This window comes from Corythoichthys intestinalis, chromosome 12 (assembly GCF_030265065.1).
Source record: "Corythoichthys intestinalis isolate RoL2023-P3 chromosome 12, ASM3026506v1, whole genome shotgun sequence".
Lineage (NCBI taxonomy): Eukaryota > Metazoa > Chordata > Actinopteri > Syngnathiformes > Syngnathidae > Corythoichthys > Corythoichthys intestinalis.
Window position 1 is genome coordinate 25,325,066 of NC_080406.1, and position 21,033 is coordinate 25,346,098.

Consider the following 21,033-nt stretch of genomic DNA (forward strand, 5'->3'; position numbering starts at 1 on the left):
TACATGTGATCTCTACCGCAGCCCGACGTAATAATATGACTTATTCTCGTACTATTCCATCCATCCATCCATCCATCCATCCATCCATCCATCCATCCATCCATCCATCCATCCATCCATCCATCCATCCATCCATCCATCCATCCATCCATCCATCCATCCATCCATCCATCCATCCATCCATCCATCCATCCATCCATCCATCCATCCATCCATCCATCCATCCATCCATCCATCCATCATCTACTGCTTAATCTGGGGTCAGGTCACGAGGACAGCAGAAGACAGGCGTAATTTATTCTTTTACTTACCTGGTTCTGACGGCGCAGCGTGTCAGATACTCAGCTATGCACTTGGCACTTGTATTTATGAACCCGGAGGTGTTTAATCATATTGGTCGTGCAGCCACCTTTGCATGATAAAGTTGTGTTGCAAATGTTGCACTGAGCTGACTGGTCTTTTTTTGGGGGGGGTAAAGTTGATCCAAATTTTAGAGCGTCGCCACACATGAAGTTGCAATGCACAAACACACGCTTCTTGTGGCTTCTTTTTCGTGGTTTTCGGCAGCAGTTTTTCTCCACTCGGCAGTCAGGCAATACAAAAATGGAATCAAAATTTAAAAATTCGAACGGTTCCGGGAGCATCGGAGTGTTAGAACCGGGTCCCATTGATGCTCGATGCCCAACCCTCTTCCTCAATGTTAATTAGTGCCGGTGAAAGTGATACAGACCACCGCAAGATAAAAAAAGAGGCGTTACTCAACTAGTTGTCAGTCAGTGTAATCTGATTACTTTCTTCAGTAACGAGTAATCTAACACGTTCATTTTTCCAAGCCAGTAATCCGATTAAAGTTAGTTTCTCTAGTGCCTGTGCTTTACTATTTTGTTTTTGCCTCATAATGTATGTAGAATGAAGAATACTGTAGTCATTTACGAAGAGCATTTCTCATCGGGGGGGGGGGGGGGGGAAACGGGTCACGTGTGTTACGATGCTGTTTGAGGCTGTCTGCCACGGCGGTCAACAACATAGCATTCTGACGAAGCAGCGAGGCTAACACTGTTAGCCTAACAGTGAAAGGCAGGATATATACCGCAAATGGATGCCTTTGCTCACTGTAAATACAGCCATTACTTCACATTTCTGTCCAGTAAAGATGACAAAAATATCTCCGTGCGTTGCAAACTTTGCGCTGGCTGTAAAAGACTATCGGCCGCTAAAAACTCTACATTCAATTCAACAAGGAAGTACTTGGAATTACAGGACAACGCGGAATTACAGGACAACGCGACAAAACTCGAAACAAAGTTTGTAACCAGCCTTTATGCAAATTTTATTGTCAGTGTTTGTAACCATAGGCGGAGTTTTACTTTTGTGGGGCTGGGAGCAAAGCATGTTGATGACTGAAACAAAAGTCAAAAGTTTGGACACACCTAAACATTTTTACGTTTTATATATTTTCACTACTATTTTAAATCCTCTCTGAATACATCAAAACTATGAACGAACATGTGGAATGGCAAAAAAAAAGTGAAATAACTGAAAACGGGTTTTATATTGTAAATTCTTCAAAATATCCACCTTTGAGGTGTCGCCAAACTTTTGGCCAATAATGTATATATATAAAACTGTTCAAGCTCAGTTGTTGTTGGTTGCATTTGAAAGCTTAGGTTTACAGATATTCTAAATACCCATCTTGCCTCCAACAGGTGCAGTTTTGGCTTAGCAAAGCAAAAGCTAGTGTCTTAGGTGCTAGTCACATGATCTGCTCGAAAAATGATTTGACCCACGAAATATACGTTGTAGGATTCTTGCTCGTTTCATTAATTTATGTTGTTTGTTTTGTTGCTTTATAACTTTTATAGACAATATTTTAACAGCTAGGTCTTTATTTTAAAGGAGAAGTTCAGAATTTATGACATTATGCTTTATCTTGGAGTTAGCGGGGGTTTATTTAGTCGTTGGAGTTGATTTGAACAAATTCCGTGCAGTTTGTCAGTTATTTGTTAGTTTCAGGGCTCCGAGGTGGCTAGGCTAGCGCAAGTCAATGGTGGTTGAAATCAACTCCATCGACTAATTAACCTCGCTAACTCAAAGATTAAGCCTTATGTGAAAAATTCAATTTAATGCGATGACATGTTTTTGTTGTCATTTTTATGTTGAGGCAGCAAAAGGAGAAAAATTGTTTAAAAAGTAACTGACAAGTTACTTTTAAAGTAACTTAGTTACTTTGACAATAAAGTAATCGGTGAAGTAACTAGATTACTTTTTTGCGGTGTAATCAGTAATCATTAATTAAATTACTTTTTTAAGTAATCTGTGACAACACTGTTGTCAGTCGACATATTATCACAAATGTTATGACAATATTTTATAAAGGTTGAAAATTTACCTAGTGTTGCTTTAAAAGAATTGTAAATTATTGTTATTCATTGTTTAATTTTGAGTTTGCGCAGTATTTATGTAGATTTTTAAATCACAAGAAAGGGAAGATGAAAATATTCTCTGATTTTATTTTAGAATATATGTATTTTTAATCTAAATCTTTAATTGAGGACTACATAAATTGTATTTTAATCATTTTTGCTAGAAACATGAAATCAATGCACATGATTTACTTTCGCAGGTCAAAAAAAAAAAAATGAAATGGTGGGCCAGATCTGGCACCTTTGTCATAGAGAGAACACTAGAGTAAGAAATTAAAAAAGAAGTCTGATGTGACATCCAATTGAACAATGGCTTCATGCTAGCGTGATTGCTTTAAAGTGCCTTGTTGTCTGCTGTGAGTACACGCAAACTATGTGAAAAAACGCACAAGAGCAAATAGGGGGGGATTTATTTTTATTTAAAGCAACGTAAATAACAGAGCTTTGCGCTCATTGTAATATACAGGTAATTTTTTTAATCCCTCAAATTTGGGAGGATAAGCGGTACAGATGAACACAATTCTCTAAAGTGTATCAAATTTCAAAGCCAATTGTTTTCACTTTACAAGGACTTTTCAGATTCTACTGTATTGTAAACAATTTCAGTGTGATGTAGACAGACGCATCAGCTGCTATCCTCCCTTAAGCGGCTGCATGTTCAATGATTTGAGTATTACTTTGGATGAAAAAGAGCTGTGTGGAAACACTTTCATTAGGCCACAGCACTGACCCGGGGGTCGGCCACTGAATAAGTAACTCTCTATTAATGATTTCTACAGCGGCACACTCCTGACCCCTGATCACTTTCAATCTCAGAAAGGTGGAAAATGGCGAGGGGGGATGCAGGAGGGGGGAGATTTATGGTGTGGAGATTAAGAAAAACACACTTTTTCTGCTTTTGCCATGTGTGTGGGAGGGTGATTATTTGTGCTGCGCTGCTGGAAGTGAGGGCGAGGGGGGGCGGACTGGTCGGGGGGTGCAAAGATCCTGCTGAGACTGACTCACGTCTTCTGGTTTGAGTTTCTTGTCGCTGCCTCTAATGGCCATCTTCTCCAGTTTGCCAATAATAGGAAAGCTCATCTCCTCGTCCTTCAGCCTCAGTTTCTCCTAGATGATCTCCATGTCCCTCACGGGGTTCGCGCTCTCCTCAACATGGATGATATCCTCATCGGCAAATGCACCTGCAGCGTGAGGACACACAAAAGCACATCAGTATCGATTTTTTTCCCCTACCTTCCACCCTGTACCAGCAGGAGGGTATGAAATCGGTAAAAAAGGAATCAATAAGTCTTGTTGTTTTTTTCATGAGTTCACCACCCAAATTTTTGTGTGACAATTACATAAACTGACATTGAGAATGATGGACTGTAAAAAGAAAACTACACTGATCAATCCTGGAAGGGAGATTCCCTTTCCTTCTTAGGCCCCTTCTTTAGGTTTTTTAATGGATAAAATGCTTTTGATTGTAGGTTTTATCTATCTTTATGTGGCCCCTACCCACGTGACACGCTGGGTGGGCTCTGGGTTTGAATTTTTAGTGTAAGTGGTGCCGTTTCTAGAATTTGAATAAAGTACGAAAAAACTTAAATGGTTTGGTGCCTCCACTTAGTAGAATATATATATATATTTAACCCTACCAAGAAATAATAAAAAGATTTCAGTCCTTCATTAAATTAAAAATGTGTATTTTCCTTTATACTCACACAACAGAAATACTTCATTCACTCACATATAAACACAGGAAATCAAATAATGTATAAAGGATAAAAAAACTCCCCCCCCCCAAAAAAAAAAAAAAAAAACGTTGCAGGCTTGAGTCGACGCTTTTGAACGTTGAGGTCAAAAACTTGGTGACCGTTTCACTTTAACAGCAAAAAATAATAATATGTGCACTTTCTGTATGTCTCAGTACTCACAGTCAGATGTTCTTGAGAGATAGATGGAAAAGTACATTTATATTTATTTATCTTATATGTTTCTGCTATGTTACGGTAACTTATATGTTACTCTTACTGCTTATTATTGCTTTAATACTTTTAATTAATAAATGTTTACTGTTTGCTCATAGATATTCATCTATGAAGCTCTTTGGGATCTTTTTTTGATGATTTAGGGCAGGCGTCGGCAACCCAAAATGTTGAAAGAGCCTTATTAGACAAAAAAAAAAAAAAAAAAAAAAAAAAAAAACAATATATATATATATATATATATATATATATATATATATATATATATATATATATATATATATATATATATATATATATATATATATATATATACACTGTCAAACATGGTGGTGGCAGCATCATGGTTTGGGACTGCTTTTCTTCAGCAGGGACAAGGAAGATGGTTAAAATTGACGGGAAGATGGATGCAGCCAAATACAGGAACAGTCTGGAAGAAAACCTGTTGGCACCTGCACAAGACCTGAGACTGGGACGGAGATTTATCTTCCAACAGGACAATGATCCAAAACATAAAGCCAAATCTACAATGGAATGGTTAAAAAATAAACGTATCCAGGTGTTAGAATGGCCAAGTCAAAGTCCAGACCTGAATCCAATCGAGAATCTGTGGAAAGAGCTGAAGACTGCTGTTCACAAACACTCTCCATCCAACCTCACTGAGCTCGAGCTGTTTTGCAAGGAAGAATGGGCAAGAATGTCAGTCTCTCGATGTGCAAAACTGATAGAAACATACCCCAAGCGACTTGCAGCTGTAATTGGAGCAAAAGGTGGCGCTACAAAGTATTAACGCAAGGGGGCCGAATAATATTGCACGCCCCACTTTTCAGTTTTTTATTTGTTAAAAAAGTTTAAATTATCCAATAAATTTTGTTCCACTTCACGATTGTGTCCCACTTGTTGTTGATTCTTGACAAAAAATTAAAATTTTATATCTTTATGTTTGAAGCCTGAAATGTGGCGAAAGGTTGCAAGGTTCAAGGGGGCCGAATACTTTTGCAAGGCATTGTATATTATAGTGTGGAAAATACGGTAAATGTTTATTTTCCCGGCAGTGCATCTTTATTGCGAATGATGCATTACGTTACTACTCTGTTGTACGATGCCGCCTTAAGTTTAAGTTCATTACGATATTAATTAAATAGAAGAATGTTCGTGTCATGTTTGTCCTCCTACAGAAGCGATATTAAACAAAAATATATATATATTTTTCAGTCCGCCATCTTTTTCCATTTTCAAACATTTTTGACAAAGCTCCAGGGAGCCACTAGAGCAGTGCTAAAGAGCCGCATGTGGCTCTAGAGCTGACATCCGATCTCGAGCTATAGATAAAATTTGACATGATTTTTTACTTTTCGTCTTTTTCTTTGCTTTTCAGATTGTTTATTCTTTTTCATGTTTATTTATTTGCATTTTCATAACTAAGACCAAAATAGCTGAAAACTGAAAAGTCTTTTTTATTTATATTTTGTTTTCAGTTACAAAAAAAGGGGGGAAATCTGTACATTTTTATTTTAAAATTTTCAAATGTTTTTATTTGTTTTGTTTTTTTTTTGGGGGGGGGGGAGCAGGGAAAACTAAATATTCTCTGGATATAATAGTAAACATTAAAAAAAAAAAAAAAAAATACACATGATTTCCTCTTGAGGGCTACACAAAATGACAAGATGGGCCATGATCATAGTCATGGTCATGTATTGCTGTAGCATGATTCTGCAGTTGCAGACATGCAAAATCACTTGTGTACCACGCAACACTTGTAAATACATTTTTATACTGTAGATCAATCCACAACTAGTGTCATCGAGAGAACGCCATCCTCAAGGAAGTACATGCCAGTAAAGTGTTCAATGAAGCGTGTCTGGTATGTTCGGAGCCCACACTATGGCATCGGTTAATGCTGTGTGTAAAATTGGTGTTGAAAGACAGGTAAGGTCTTGACAGACAATAAGATCACCTTTATGAGTGGCCCATTAAAAAGCTGTCACACCATCGGCGAACATGCTGTAACACTGATGCACACTTGGAATATTGATGAGTCACAGGTGTGTCAAAGCAAGTCTAATTCATACCATATAAAATGACTGTCATCATCATTACATATAACATTCCATTTGATTTCATGTTTTTAATAAGTGTTGTGCGTGCTCATTTTATGATTAATTTCTTCCTGCGTGGTGACTTTCAGATGAGAGAAGTAACAAAGCAAAAACAAAACAAAAGTTAAAATTGAAGTCTTCTAAATTTGACACATCACAGAGTGTGACAATGAATACAAAGAAGATATAAAAATGAGGCTTAAAAATCAAGCTGTTCTCTCTGGTCTCCAACAACGTGGGCACGTACTACTATGGCGCGAAAACACAGCCCAGTCAACTGTAAACTGTCAATCAAAGATCACTAAAAATCTAATGCCTGCATACAACCTCATGTGGCAAGAATATATCGCATTGTATTGTTGAGGGTCTTTCTCATTCACTCTACAGTGGCCATGCTGAGCTAAACTAGTGTATAGTTAGATTTTTTTTTTAGCCATGGGGGGGAAAAAAACAGGAAAAAGGAAATAGTGTAAAACATTTTACTGCTATTTCTTCACAACTGAGCACTTCATAGATCTCAGATGCTGCAGGCATTTTCAGGGTCTTTGCAAACAAGACACATTCTCTTAAAGACTATTAGGTATTGGTTTAGTGGAGTAAATAAACAGATAAATTCTCCAACGTTCATACATCTCAGTGGGCCGCCATTTTTGTAAAACCGCTCTTTGATGTTGACCGATATAAACATCATGGTGTCTCTGATACAGATTAGTAAATCTCGTGACTAAACCTAAAAAACAGATTTACTGGGCATCGGCTAAAACAGACATAACTCTGTTGATGGCATGACATTTTGAAACCAATCAGGCTAATTTTGTTCAATCTATACTGTAGTTACCAAACACACAGTATACACAGTGTACATACATCAAGTTTGCAGTTTTGTCATGTGACATTTATATGCCCTGATAGCAGGTACTCTCTAATATGAATGCAATTGAAATATACTCTCATAACAATTTCTGTTCATTTGTAGTTCCATGAACGCAATATAAATCGAAATGCAGTGTTCTGACCTGTGAGAGCACATACAACAGATTCTTGAAAGAGTAAGAAATTTAGATTTTAGTTTTTGCCGCAGATTTTCCATTTGTTAGAATGCCCAGAGGGAAGTTCTCACATACTTTGTTCTTCAACTAAAATTGCTACTTCTCCGTTGTTCGTGGACAGATCAGAATGAAATGTTGTAGTTATATTCTAGGAATATATATGCATTGATCCTCGGAGCACGATTTTATATTTTCTCTCTCAGAGCTGATTAACTACATCAATTAATTAACCCTTTTTCACACACATATCCAGGGAAATTCCCGTGTAGGGTGACGCGGTATTTACTCGCGTCAGTGCTTTCACGCATGTAGAGATGTCCAGAGAATGACGCGGGCGCCCTTGTTTTGAAATCCCCTACGTTGTGCTGGTATTTGAGTGTATTTGTTTTGTTGTTTTATAGGCTCTCCGCCTGCCCCTTAGGTTAGTATTATTGATACCCGTTGACCTACTGTGACAGACCCATTGTGTTATTCCCGCTTTTCCATGATCGCGTGTATTTTTATTTGAATTTAATAAACCTTTGAACGCCTCCCTCTGTGGTTTTTTGCTTTGAAGTACAACCTTGTTTCCGCAGTCGCGGATGCTAACATCAGCAACAAAACAAACCACACATTTCCAAAGCTGGACGATGGACTCTCTTCCTCGGCTCTACGATCCCATAGCAATTTAATTACGTCATGTTTTCAGCTTAATTTAGCTATTTTCAGCTAGCTGTGTTGATAATTGCGATGTTTGTTTACCGCTTTTCGTCTTACTGCGAAGAAAGAGGAAGTGACGATCGGCCTGCCATGATATTTACGTCATCAGCAATCGTGCTGAGACCCGGGAATTTAACGCCTGCTTTCACGCACACGGTCCCGGACATTATACTAAGACGTGACCCGTGGAATGTCCCCGTAATCTCCGTGTCAGTTGACCCAGCAAATTGTTTTCACACATAAGGGCTACCCATTTAAATCCTGCAATTTTCACGATATTTCGGTGTGTGTGTAAGGGGCTTATTACAGATTTATGGTTGCCTATAGATTCTGTGCCAGCCAGTAGACGGACCCAGTCATAGTTCGTTTTGAAGTGGTTTGACCTGGAATATTTATTATATAGGTGACTGTTACTCTCCCTATTTATCGACAGACATCTGTACATTCGACTCCTTACTTTGGCAAAATTGCATGGTTACTTTTATTAACCTTCATTGATGACGACACGACATCATGTGAAATAAGACTCTTTCACATATAACTGAACACCGTTAAAATCCCGGGATTTGAACGGGTAGCCCTTGTGTGAGAAAGCAATTTCCCGGGTCGACTGACACGGACATTACGCAGACATTTAACGGGTTGCGTCTTAGTATTATGTCCGGGACTTTCCCGGGACAAAGCATATATAAACGCACACATTTGATTGCCGGGTAGCCAAAATTTGGCCCAAACACAAATCAACATTACTTCAATCAAAAAAGTTGATTCAATCGAAAAAAACTTGACTCTAATCCAAAAAAAAAAAAAATCAATCATAGAAAAATAGCTTTCACATGCATTTTTTTTTTTTAGTTTCAAAATTATTTTTGCATTCAAACACATATTTCTTTTTAATTGAAGCAACTTTTTTTGGATTGAATAATAAAGACACAAATCTACCTCCATGTGGCTCCGCCCAGGGGATACAAATTTTGACTGGGGTAACTGGGACGACATTCAGTGGATGACGATCTTGGCAAAAAGTATTGCCTAAGCAGCCTGATTTAGAATTCCCCTCAATAATTATGGGAAACAAAAAACGCTCATTGTGAACTTATTATCATAAATATTCTTGTAAGTTCATTTTTTTGCTGACACTCCGTTTCGAGGTCATCAACATGTTGTGCCCCCCAAAAGTCAAACTCCACCTATGCTTCTGCCACTTCTGATTGTGGCGTGTAGCAGTTTGCTCCCGAAAGCATGTTAGAATGCCAACATGAGCAATTATCTAACATCAATAATAAACAGAAGTTCTCGCACGTCATAGCTGATATAAAAATAATCCGCACGCACGAGGTGGTTCTTCTTGATTCATTTGCTTTTTTTACTTTGACGTGAACAATAAGGTTGTTTCAGCTTCACACGGCCGATCCACGTATGACTTAAGTAATAGATTTCTACACAAGCTGTCATCCTTTGCGTTGTCCCCATGCTGAAATGAACTTATTCAATTACTCTTTGCTTAATCAGCCTGTTTTGGTTGATCTCCTCTTGCTGAGGTACTCCACAGTATAAACAGTTCACTTGGGCTCCACAGAAAGGGGGCTAATCAGTGGAATTATTGTTTTGCTGCTCCAATTTACCAGCTCCCTGTTTAGCACTGATTGCAATGAAAATTTGCCATTGTCTCCATGCACCAACTTGGAAAATATACTGCAACGTAATCATTTTGTTTGCTGCAAGAATATACATACACGAGTAGCAGTCCCAATGTACAGTTTGGATACTCAGCGGTGAAAATCATTCAAGCCGTTTTTGCACAACAGGTTTCAAAAGTGTTTGGATGAGTCATAAATCTGTCACGGTTGATTTCAATCATTGCAAATGAAGATGAGCAAGTGCTGAAAATATTTGAAAAAGAAGCCCTTTTTTCCCCTCTATGACAATGTGATATTATCTTACATCTGTTACATGAGAAGCAGATAATTCAATAATACAAAGGCGTTGGAAGTGCGTGAGCAGCTGATCGTACACTATTTAGTCATCATTTGACATTCTTCTCCGGCTACCGCCTATTCTGCAGTAATTCCCTTCAATTAATTCCGCCTAATTTAACATTCACTTTTACTTTACGGTCGCCCAATTCACAGCTGAGAGCCAAGGAACAAGGAACAAATGTGGGAGGTGAAAGAGAAAAAAATAGGACATGTGAGGGGACCCTTGTTACAATTAGTCATTAAATGTATTGTTGGAAAGTGTTGCAATGAAGACATACCCTGCCCACTCAAAAAAAAAAAAAAAAAAAATTTCTGACAACTCATCATGACACATTAAAATAGTCAACGTCACAATAAAATGGATTTGGTGTTATCAGCATGCAAATGAAGCTGAATATACACAAGTTTCATGAGCGAAACATGGGCGGCGCCATCTTTGACATTTTCTGCTACGGACTTCCGGTTTAGACAGGAAGTAGTAGCGGTTGAAGTAGAAAAAGTTTTAAACTGCAAAATCAAACCAGAGGAACCCACAGAATCTCCAAAATGGATTCAACAACGTAGATGAAGCTCCAAGACTTTCTGTATGGTGCTTTTGTTCTTATCACTTTGTTGATCGTTCGTGGATGAAATTCTAACAAACTGTGCAGCCTGTGTTAACATGAGGTGTACACTGATACGATTATATGATGTGATTATAAAATTATTACAAAAATATTAATGAAAGTGGATTACACAGTGGTATGAAAACGCATCTGAAGCTTTTGATTGAATTGCTTTCAATTGCTCTTTAAGTCTCCTCAGGCAGAGGGTTCACTTACCGTATTTTTCGGACTATAGGTCGCAGTTTTTTTCATAGTTTGGCTGGGGGTGCGACTTACACTCAGGAGCGACTTATGTGTGAAATTATTAACACATTATTATATCATTTCACATGTTATTTTGGTGTTTTGGAGTGGCACTGATGGTTTGGTAAACTTGCTAGCATGTTCTTTATGCTATAGTTATCTAAATAACTCTTAATAGCTATGTTATGTTAACATACCGGCCACGTTCGCATTTCGTTGTTCATGCGTCATGTAACATTATCATACTGTACGTTTATTCAGCATGTTGTTTTCTATTGTATTTTTATCCTAAATTGCCTTTCAAGATGACATATCTATTCTATGTGTTAGATTTTATCAAGTAAATTTCCCCTGAAAATGTGACTTATACTCCGGTGTGGTTTATATATGTTTTTTTTCCTCTTCGTTGGGCATTTTATTTTATTTCATTTTATTTTATCAGGCAGTCTCATTGAGATTAATATCTCTTTTACAAGAGAGGCCTGAGCACAAAGAAACATTCACAAATATCAAACAACATAAAATACACTAACGGAAAAAGTTACAAAAATCAGTAAAAACATCAGACAAAAGAGATTTAAAATCACCAAGATGAATGATTGACTGTAGTTTAAGAGTGGTTTGCAATTCGTTCCATTTAAGAGGAGCATAGTAGCTAAAGCCAATTCTGCCAACATTAGTGAGAGTGGATGGAATGTTTAGGGTTAAGTAGTTGGATGATCGTGTTTTGCAGTTACTGGGTTTGAATGACAGGAGAGATGTGAGGTAATTCGGAAGTTTGCACAGTAACCCCCATGGCACATTTTATGGCTGGTGCGACTTATACTCAGGTGCAATTTACAGTCCGAAAAATACGGTACTTATTATTTCCCCCTTCCGTCATCGTTTGCATGCTATCCTCTTTAAAATATGAAAAGCTATAAATGTTTGGGTGGTTTTAGTTAAAGCAGACACTGTTTTTACATCTGTGTGATTTTGACAAAGATCAGCTCACATTTGATGGTGATTTTATGCAAAAATGTGAGAAATTCCAAAAGGTTCAGATACTTTTTCATACAATTGTAAGTCGAGCCTTCCATCATCTAACTAGAATGCAAGTAATTTCGATATATGTCCATCAACGTACAGTAAGTGTTGTTGTGAGGCACATCAAGTTGTCTTCACTTGCCTAACAGGGTTTTCCACCTGTAAACAAACGAACAAGAACTTGCATTTACGCATTTAGGATAAGAAGCCTATGTATGACTTGTAGTAGATTAGTGTTTGTTTTCCATTTCTTTATCGTTGTATAACTAGAATTAGCAAAAGTAATGATGTCCCAGCTGTGGCGCAAAACACAGAATTCTAGTCAAACTGAACATAATTGTGCCATCCTACATGTAATGATTAGCAACAGGCGAGCAGCAGATAACATGTGTTGCAGCCACAGCAGTACAGTAGTTGTAGTAAATAATATTAAACATCATCATAATTACAATCATCAGCGTAATAACAATATCAAAGACAACAAGTTGTTTCATGCGCAAAATTTTAGCTTTAGTATTTTTGGACCATTGGACACATGAAAATGCTGGGATAGGAAGAACATACCTTCCATAACACACCAGCAACATGGCTACATAAACAGGTCTTTGTGTCTTTGTGGTGGCACTGGCTTGGTTGCACATCTGCGTTCATGAACATGTTGTCCTCTCATGTCGTGATGATGGCAGATGGATGCGGTATTTCCAAATTGTCTTTTTTGAGGGAACTTGATGAGTGATGCCACTCTAGCTCCACTGTTGTTTTGGTTAGAGAAAGTGTAAAACCAAAGTCGCGAAACTTGTCTATAGAAAATCTGATGTCTTATAATATGCCAAACATTTCCATAAATACCAGTATAAAAATATGTCTCAAAACCTTTTGGCTGCCATGAAAGGTTATAGATGAACCAGATCTGCTCCAAAAAATTTACTGTTTTTACATTGACCACTAAGTAACTTTGATATATTACCACTTACAACACTGAAATTAAAGAAACAGATCAACAAACGTTCTATTGTTGTAACTGCTGAAAACTGTAAAGCTTGTCAAACAATACCACGCCTATCGTCAAAGGCAGCCAATGAGTTACAAGATTTTTCCTTGGAAAACCCCTTATTTTCCAGGTAAAAAATGTCAAAGGCATCTTATGGTGCTCTTCCAAGTAGAACAAACTGATTAGAGGGAGTGGCTTTGAATGGCCTGATTAGGGGGCCTGACAAAGAGATCCAATTTTTGGATTTACAGTGGCACTCCAAGCTGGTGGCGCCTGACGAAAACTACAGCATAATGTGACTCTTGGAAATTATTTTAGGAAAGACCAAAGTTACTCCTTCAGTTTGAGTTTTTCAGTGAACATCAACCCCCCGCCCCAAAAGAAGCTTTAGCTATCATCAGTTCTGACTGACAGACAGACAAGTCTGCAATCTGTGTCAAGTCAAAGATCAATACTGATACTGATTGAGCTGCCGCCTTGTGTGATGTCGCTACCTGGGAGGATACGTGGTCAACATAATTCTGTTAAATTACAGTATTCATTCGCCTTCAACTTCCTGCGCGTGTTTTCACATGCAAGACGGCTGAGAGCACATCTGAAGAACTCGCATTCCTCGCGCCGCCTTTAAAAATGTTCACGCAAAGTCAGCGCCGCAATTCTGCTGGTATTCAGAGCAGTAAAAGCTATTTTATGGCTCTGTCAAGGGGGAAGCACATGATGGGTGTCTCACCAGTATTGAAACACTACAGATGCACATGAGAGTTATTCAGAAATGTGTTTTTATAGGATTCAGGAATCTGACAGCTATATGATGACATCTTCAGAAGTCCTTCCTTTGCATACTGACATAGCAATTATCATAAAAACATTGGCAACTTACGGGCAGCTTGAAAAACTGAAGCCTTTGACACCATCTGAGACAACATATAACCTTATTTGAGAATAATAATAATCGTAATAAGGAAAAATGTGTAAATTTCTAAGCAAGACTAAGGAATTATTTGGCCTTTAAAAAGCATCAGTAGATGTAACACCACCATTGCGGCTCCATATTTGCCTTGTGGCTTATTGGTGACCAGTTCAAGGTCACCCTAAGTCAGCTGCGACAGGCTTCAGCACACAGCAACCTTGAACAGGATAAGCCGTGTTGAAAATGGATAGATAATTGGTATTTCTAGATTTTTGGAATGTACAGGTAGTCCCCGGGTTACGAACGAGTTCTGTTCCTACACTGGCAACTTAACCTGAATTTCCAAGTAAGTCGGAATCAACCCTTTAAGTAAATCTCAAAATAACTATTAAAAAGTCCAAAAGTATTGTATTTTGTTTAGGACTGTCAAAATTATCGCGTTAACGGGCGGTAATTATTTTTTAAAATTAATCATGTTAAAATATTTAACGCACATGCCCCGCTTAAACAGATTAAAATGACAGCAAAGTGTCATTTCCACTTGTTACTTGTGTTTTTTGTTTTTTTTTGTCGCCCTCTGCTGGCGGTTGGGTGCGACTGATTTTATGGGTTTCAGCACCATAATTATTATTGACATCAACAATGGCAAGCTACTACTTTATTTTTTTGATTGAAAATTTTACAAACTTTATTAAAACAAAAACATTAAGAGGGGTTTTAATATAAAATTTCTATAACTTGTACTAACATTTACCTTTTAAGAACTACAAGTCTTTCTATCCATGGATCGCTTTAACAGAATGTTATTAATGTTAATGCCATCTTGTTGATTTATTGTTATAATAAACAAATACAGTACTTATGTATAGTATGTCGAATGTATATATACGTCTTATGTCTTATCTTTCCATTCCAACAATAATTTACAGAAAAATATGGCATATTTTATAGATGGTTGGAATTGCGATTAATTACGATTAATTAATTTTTAAGCTGTAATTAACTCGATTAAAAATTTTAATCTTTTGACAGCCCTAAAAATAACTATTAAAAAGTCCAAAAGTATGTATTTTGTTTATTGATGGAGGATATACTCTGCGCTCTGGTTTGGCTTGCATCAGGCTGTAAGTTTTTTCAGCTAAAATTCGTTTGTGCATGCATTTGTAATTAAGTTTACAGCTACAGTTTGTTGAGTTACTTGTGAGCTATTTGCTATGAGAATTAGGGGTGTGACAAAATATCGAAATGGTGATATGTCGTGATACTTTGTATCCCAAAAGGTTAACGATATGCACCTACCAAGAATCGAGATATCGTTTTAAAAAGGTGTCAGTATTTTTTAAAAAAAAAAAGGAACCAACAAGTTGCGATCAAAATCTTCAACTATAATAGTGTCTCAGTTAACTCTATGGCTGCCATTGATGGTGCTCGACGTCCAGTCCATTTAGACTGGGAAGATTAAATGAACGTTCATTCATTCGAAACCAGGGCATTCACAGTCACTCTTTCTGATTTTCAGGCCATTTACATGTTAATTTCTGTTCATTTTAGTGCATTTACAGGTCGCTTCCTGTCGCGTTTGAGTCACTGCCTATTTATTTGGGAGATTCCTGGGCAACTTCCTGTTCCGTAACCCAAATTCAACAGGAAGTGACTCATAAAATGCCCCGAAATCAACAGGAAGTGACTAGAAATCAATAATGATCTGAAATGCCCCAAAATTACCTCGTTGCCTAGCATTGGCTGCCACTGATGGCCATAGACGTTCAATCCGTTTGAAGTGGGAGGGATGGCAGCAAATGAAAATGGATTGGATGTCTACTAGTGGTAAACTCATTCCAATTCACAACAGAAAGTTGTTTTTCTGTTTATTAGTCGTTTTGTAGAATATCTTAGGTTGATTTCCTGACCAATGTATCGATAATTGTTGCATCGCCATATCGTGAGATCATCGTTATCGTAAGCTTTGTATCGCAAATCGTATCGTATCGTGAGGTTCCCACCCCTAATGAGAACTGTAAATACGTTAGCATTCAAAGCATTTAAGCTAGCAGACGTTTGTTAGGTAAATTAGGCTAATTTATTGACTAAATTTACATATTGATCAGAGTATATTGACGTCTGAACACCAAATGTTTTGTGTCAAGTGTTTTATTGTTAAAATGCGTGTCGTTTTGAACATAACTGTATACTTATACAGCTGTGTTACAGCTTTACAAATTGTCAAAAGTGAAGGAGGTAAAAAGGTTCAAAAAGCACAATTGCTCCGTTTGCTGTCTATAAAGCTGAAAAACAGAACACGTCATATTAATAAATTAAGTAAAAAAATAAGATACTTTGATGTACAAAAAGGTACTGCTAATGCGACAAAAACAAACAAACAAACAAACAAAAAAAGACTTAAGACAAAATGGCGGACGAGACTTCTGCGTCGTAAAGTCAAAATTGCAACAAGTCGGGTACATTGTAACCCGGGGACTTCCTGTTATTGTTGGGATAATATTTTGGATTTTGTATACTAATACATATAAAAACATTTTTTTTGTATGTTGAAACTGTGTTTTTTTTTTCAGATATTTAATTTTATTGCATTCTATTTTAATGTTTATATTGTTTTAGAAATGTTTTGGCAACTTTTTTGCTCAATTTCCTTTTGAGGATTCTTATTATTTACCAGTGATTTATTATTTTTTTAAATTAAATCTTTTTTTTTTTTTTCAAATAAAATCTTAATCCTGGTTAAATTTTTAAACTTGCCCCATTTTTCTCCATTTTGGTTGGGTGTGAGATTTTACAAATATAGTGCATTTTTGTTGTCGTTGTCAAATGTGTTTTTTCACAATATTTCGTGTGTAATATTTTGTCCTTTGGTCGAACACTTCTATACTTTTTACAAATGTTTTGACTTTTTTTTCCCTTTAGTGTATTTTTTTTCCTCAAAAAATTTCTTTTAATAATATTTGTTCCGGTTTTATTTTTCAACCTATTTTTTTTTTCAATTTTTGTTGTATTTTGTTTGTTTGTTTGTTTCCATTTTTATGTTAATATGATTTTCGGCCATTAGTTTATACAATATATATATATATATATATATATATATATATATATATATATATATATATATATATATATATATATATATAAAAGGGCTGTCAAACGATTAAAATTTTTAATCGAGTTAATTACAGCTTAAAAATTAATTAATCGTAATTAATCGCAATTAATCGCAGTTCAAACCATCTATATAATATGCCATTTTTTCTGTAAATTATTGTTGGAATGGAAGAATAAGACACATGATGGATATATATATTTAACATGCGGTACATAAGGACTGTATTTGTTTAATATAACAATAAATCAACAAGATGGCATTAACATTATTAACATTCTGTTAAAGCGATGCATAGCTAGAAAGATTTGTAGTTCTTAAAAGAAAAATGTTAGTACAAGTTATAGAAATTTTATATTAAAAGTAAAACCCCTCTTAATGTTTTCGTTTTTATAAAACTTGTAAAATTTTCAATCAAAAAATAAACTAGTAGCCCGCCATTGTTGATGTCAATAATTACTTACAAAATGCTCCTGGGTGCTGAAGCCTATAAAATCAGTCGCACCCAAGCGCCAGCAGAGGGCAGCAAAACTCCGCAAAACACAATTAACAAGTGGGCCTTTCACTCTACTGTCATTTAAATTTGTCTGAGCTGGGCAAGTGCGTTAATTGCGTCAAATATTTTAACGTGATTAATTTAAAAAATTAATTACCGCCCATTAACGCGATAATTTTGACAGCCCTAATATATATATATCATTGTTAAACAATCAAAATTTTTAATCGAGTTAATTACAGCTTAAAAATTAATTAATCGTAATTAATCGCAATTAATCGCAATTCAAACCATCTATAAAATATGCCATATTTTTCTGTAAATTATATATATATTCTGTAAAATAAATTGTTGGAATGGAAAGATAAGACACAAGATGGATATATACATTCAACATACGGTACATAAGGATTGTAGTGGGCATTTCACTCTACTGTCATTTAAATCTGTCTATGCTGTCCTCACTCCGAAGTGTCTACTTTTTCCAAAGCTAGACAGCTAGTGAACGACGCCTTAATAATCAGACTTCTTCCTTTTTCATCTGATTTATTAATTAAATGGCCTCAAACCATTGTCCTCTTTAGACCGTCGTAAAACTACAAAAAAAAGTACACAAGCATTGCATTAGCAACAATGTTAGCTTAGCACGCTATACAGGTTCACTAAACATAAACAAAAAGCGTCTCATCCAAAAAATATAACATTTCGCTTACTTACATAATATTTACATTCTTTACAACAACCATACTTACGGACAAATCTTGTTCAAGGATCATATAAGCACAACATTACAATGTAGGCGTCAGCCCGAGACGTCGTGCAGCCATACTGAACTGGCAAGAAAACAATAAACCATGTCGCGAAGCGACCACAAGAGTTCGCTGTTAGACAGCACAAAAAGCCTTGCTGTAAAACAGGGGTGTCCAAACTTTTTGCAAAGGGGGCCAGATTTGGTGTGGTAAAAATGTGGGGGGCCAACCTTGGCTGACGTCCTTTACGCAGAACAATATATTTAAGCAAATTTTAGCAAGCTATTCTGTGTATCACATTTGCTTTATTATTATTTTTTTTAATTAATAATTTCAACAATCTCGCAACTAGCGTTCTCTTTCGACTCTCGGGCTCTTGCGAAATACTGCTGCTGTGAAATTAAACTAGCTTCAAAAGTTGCTTCAATTTCTCGCCGCGTATCTTCCCCGTAATCTTGTCGTACATGTCAGCGTGTCTTGTTTGGTAACACCGCCTCACATTGAATTCTTTAAAAACAGCGACTGTCTCTTTGCAAATGAGGCAGACACAGTTGTTGCATATTTTATTGAAGAAATAGTCCAATTTCCACCTATCCTTGAAGCGTCAGCCGTCGCAGCCAACTTTTTTTGTTGTTGATTGTCGCCATTTTAGAAAATTGGAAATCAAGGATCACACGGGGTAATGTTGCTTAGAGTGCTGCTGCCTTTCAGTGGGTAAATGAGGAGTAGCATTTAGTGTGTAAGCTACTTTATATGCTGGTAGCAGTACTGCTGACCAATTTATTAAGTCTGTGTGCGGGCCAGACGTTATTGATCTTATGACAGAGGCTGGGGGCCGGATTAAATTTGACCACGGGTCGCATTTGGCCCCCGGGCCGCACTTTGGAAATGTCTGCTGTAAAACTTACCAAAAGGCAGAATACTGTCTGAGCGGGACATGTGCATTAATTGTGTCAAATATTTGAACGTGATTAATTTTAAAAAACTAATTGCTGCCCGTTAACGCGATAATTTTGACAGCCCTAATATATATATTTATTTATTTATTTATTTATTTATTTAGAGAATAAAAATATATATTTCTCACTCCATTATTAAATGAATTAGAAATTATCTAGTCTCTATAAATATTTAGGACGCAAATTATACGCTGATTTATGTAGGAACTGTAGAAGTTGTCAAAAGAGCCGATTTGTTGAAGTTGACCAAACAAATAAATGGCTTCAGCCTGTCATCATTGACATTCCATTTGTTTTGCTAAAGCACAGAGCAGAAGAGTGCCTGGATTGGGAGAAAGCTTCTCGTACACACAAGTGTTGTCCCACATCAGGGAACAAACCTTTTCAGGTCCTTCACTGCCATAGTGGCGCTGATTGCACAGGCACCAGCAATTTCCTAACCAACCGCCACCTGAACAATGATGTGTTCGCCTTTCAGACCCCTTCGGCCTTTCAAAGCAGAATCATTTCACAGTTTGGAACGAGATCTCCATAGCAACTCCTCTTTGAGGGGTTTAGAATCACCATCCAATAATTCTATGATCACCGGGCCCTGCCGTTCCCAGTGGTTCTTTTCACAGTGGACGGGGGAAGGCGTGGGGGGGTGGTTGCAAGGACAGGCGGTGGGCTAAGTAGAAGTAGGAGGAGGAAGCAGGAAGTGTTGCTAGTCTATTTCAGGCAATTCATCTCGCAGACCCATTAGAATTCAAAATATTGCGACCTTCAATCACGGGGGATTTTATTTGGAGCTGTGGCGATCTCCACTTAAGAAGGGAAGGCATTTTGCTCTAATCATCTGCCACGAGTGGAGGCTGACAAAAAAAACTCTTCATTCTGGTTCAAGCAAAATGCTCATTTAAATGCTGTGACAGCACCTCAAACAGAGTGCACAAAAGGAGGATGATCCCGCCGCTGTTAAATGATCCAGATATGTTATTTGCCTGTATCGCTTAAAACAATGACTAATAGGAACTTAAAAACAAAATGTACACGAGTCATGACACAGGGCAGTTGTTTTACTGACAGACAAAGCATTGAAAAAAAAAAAAAAAAGCTGGGTTTGCTTGCATTGACTCAATGGGGTGTGAATGTAGTCATAAAAAATATTCTTAAATCAAGTACTGACTAACAAAGTATTTGCACTTTATTTCCCAACACATCTCATCCCTAGATAAACATTTAATAACTATGAATGAACACATTACACGAACACCTTAATAAAAAAATAAAAACACAAAAAAATTCCGACAGGAAGGCAAAAAACAGGGGTTTCTAAACTATGGCTCACGGGTCAACTATGGCCCACTGCCAAGTTTTTTATTGACCCACAGCAAATTATGAAAATATCATTGAATATTGCCCGCGGAAGAAGCTTAATTTCAGCAGAGGTGGGTAGAGTAGCCAATTATTTTACTCAAATAAGAACAGCGTTACTTCAAAATAATATTACTCAAGTAAAAGTAGTCATCTAAAAAAATGTACAGAGAAGAACCCTCAAGATCCCAGGCCCCTGGTTGAGGACCCGAGCTTGAGGATGACACAGATACCGTCCCACGATGGGTGAGAGGAATGATATACCAGTAATGTGCATTCAGGGGAGGTCGAGCCTCAACAGTCAATCATAAAATTTTTTTTAAAAATGATTATAATATGTAGTACATATATATTTTTGTCATTTGGTATGTAT

General features: G+C 36.9%; 1 long non-coding RNA gene across 1 annotated transcript in view; it reads right to left on the minus strand.

Moving 5' to 3' along the window:
* Positions 1-2,846: 2,846 nt before the first annotated feature.
* The window catches only part of LOC130926514 (uncharacterized), a 37,733-nt gene continuing 19,546 nt past the window's right edge, over positions 2,847-21,033 (minus strand). The window contains exon 4 of the long non-coding RNA XR_009066233.1: positions 2,847-3,604. This is a non-coding gene — a long non-coding RNA (uncharacterized LOC130926514). The remainder of the gene's footprint in view (positions 3,605-21,033) is intronic.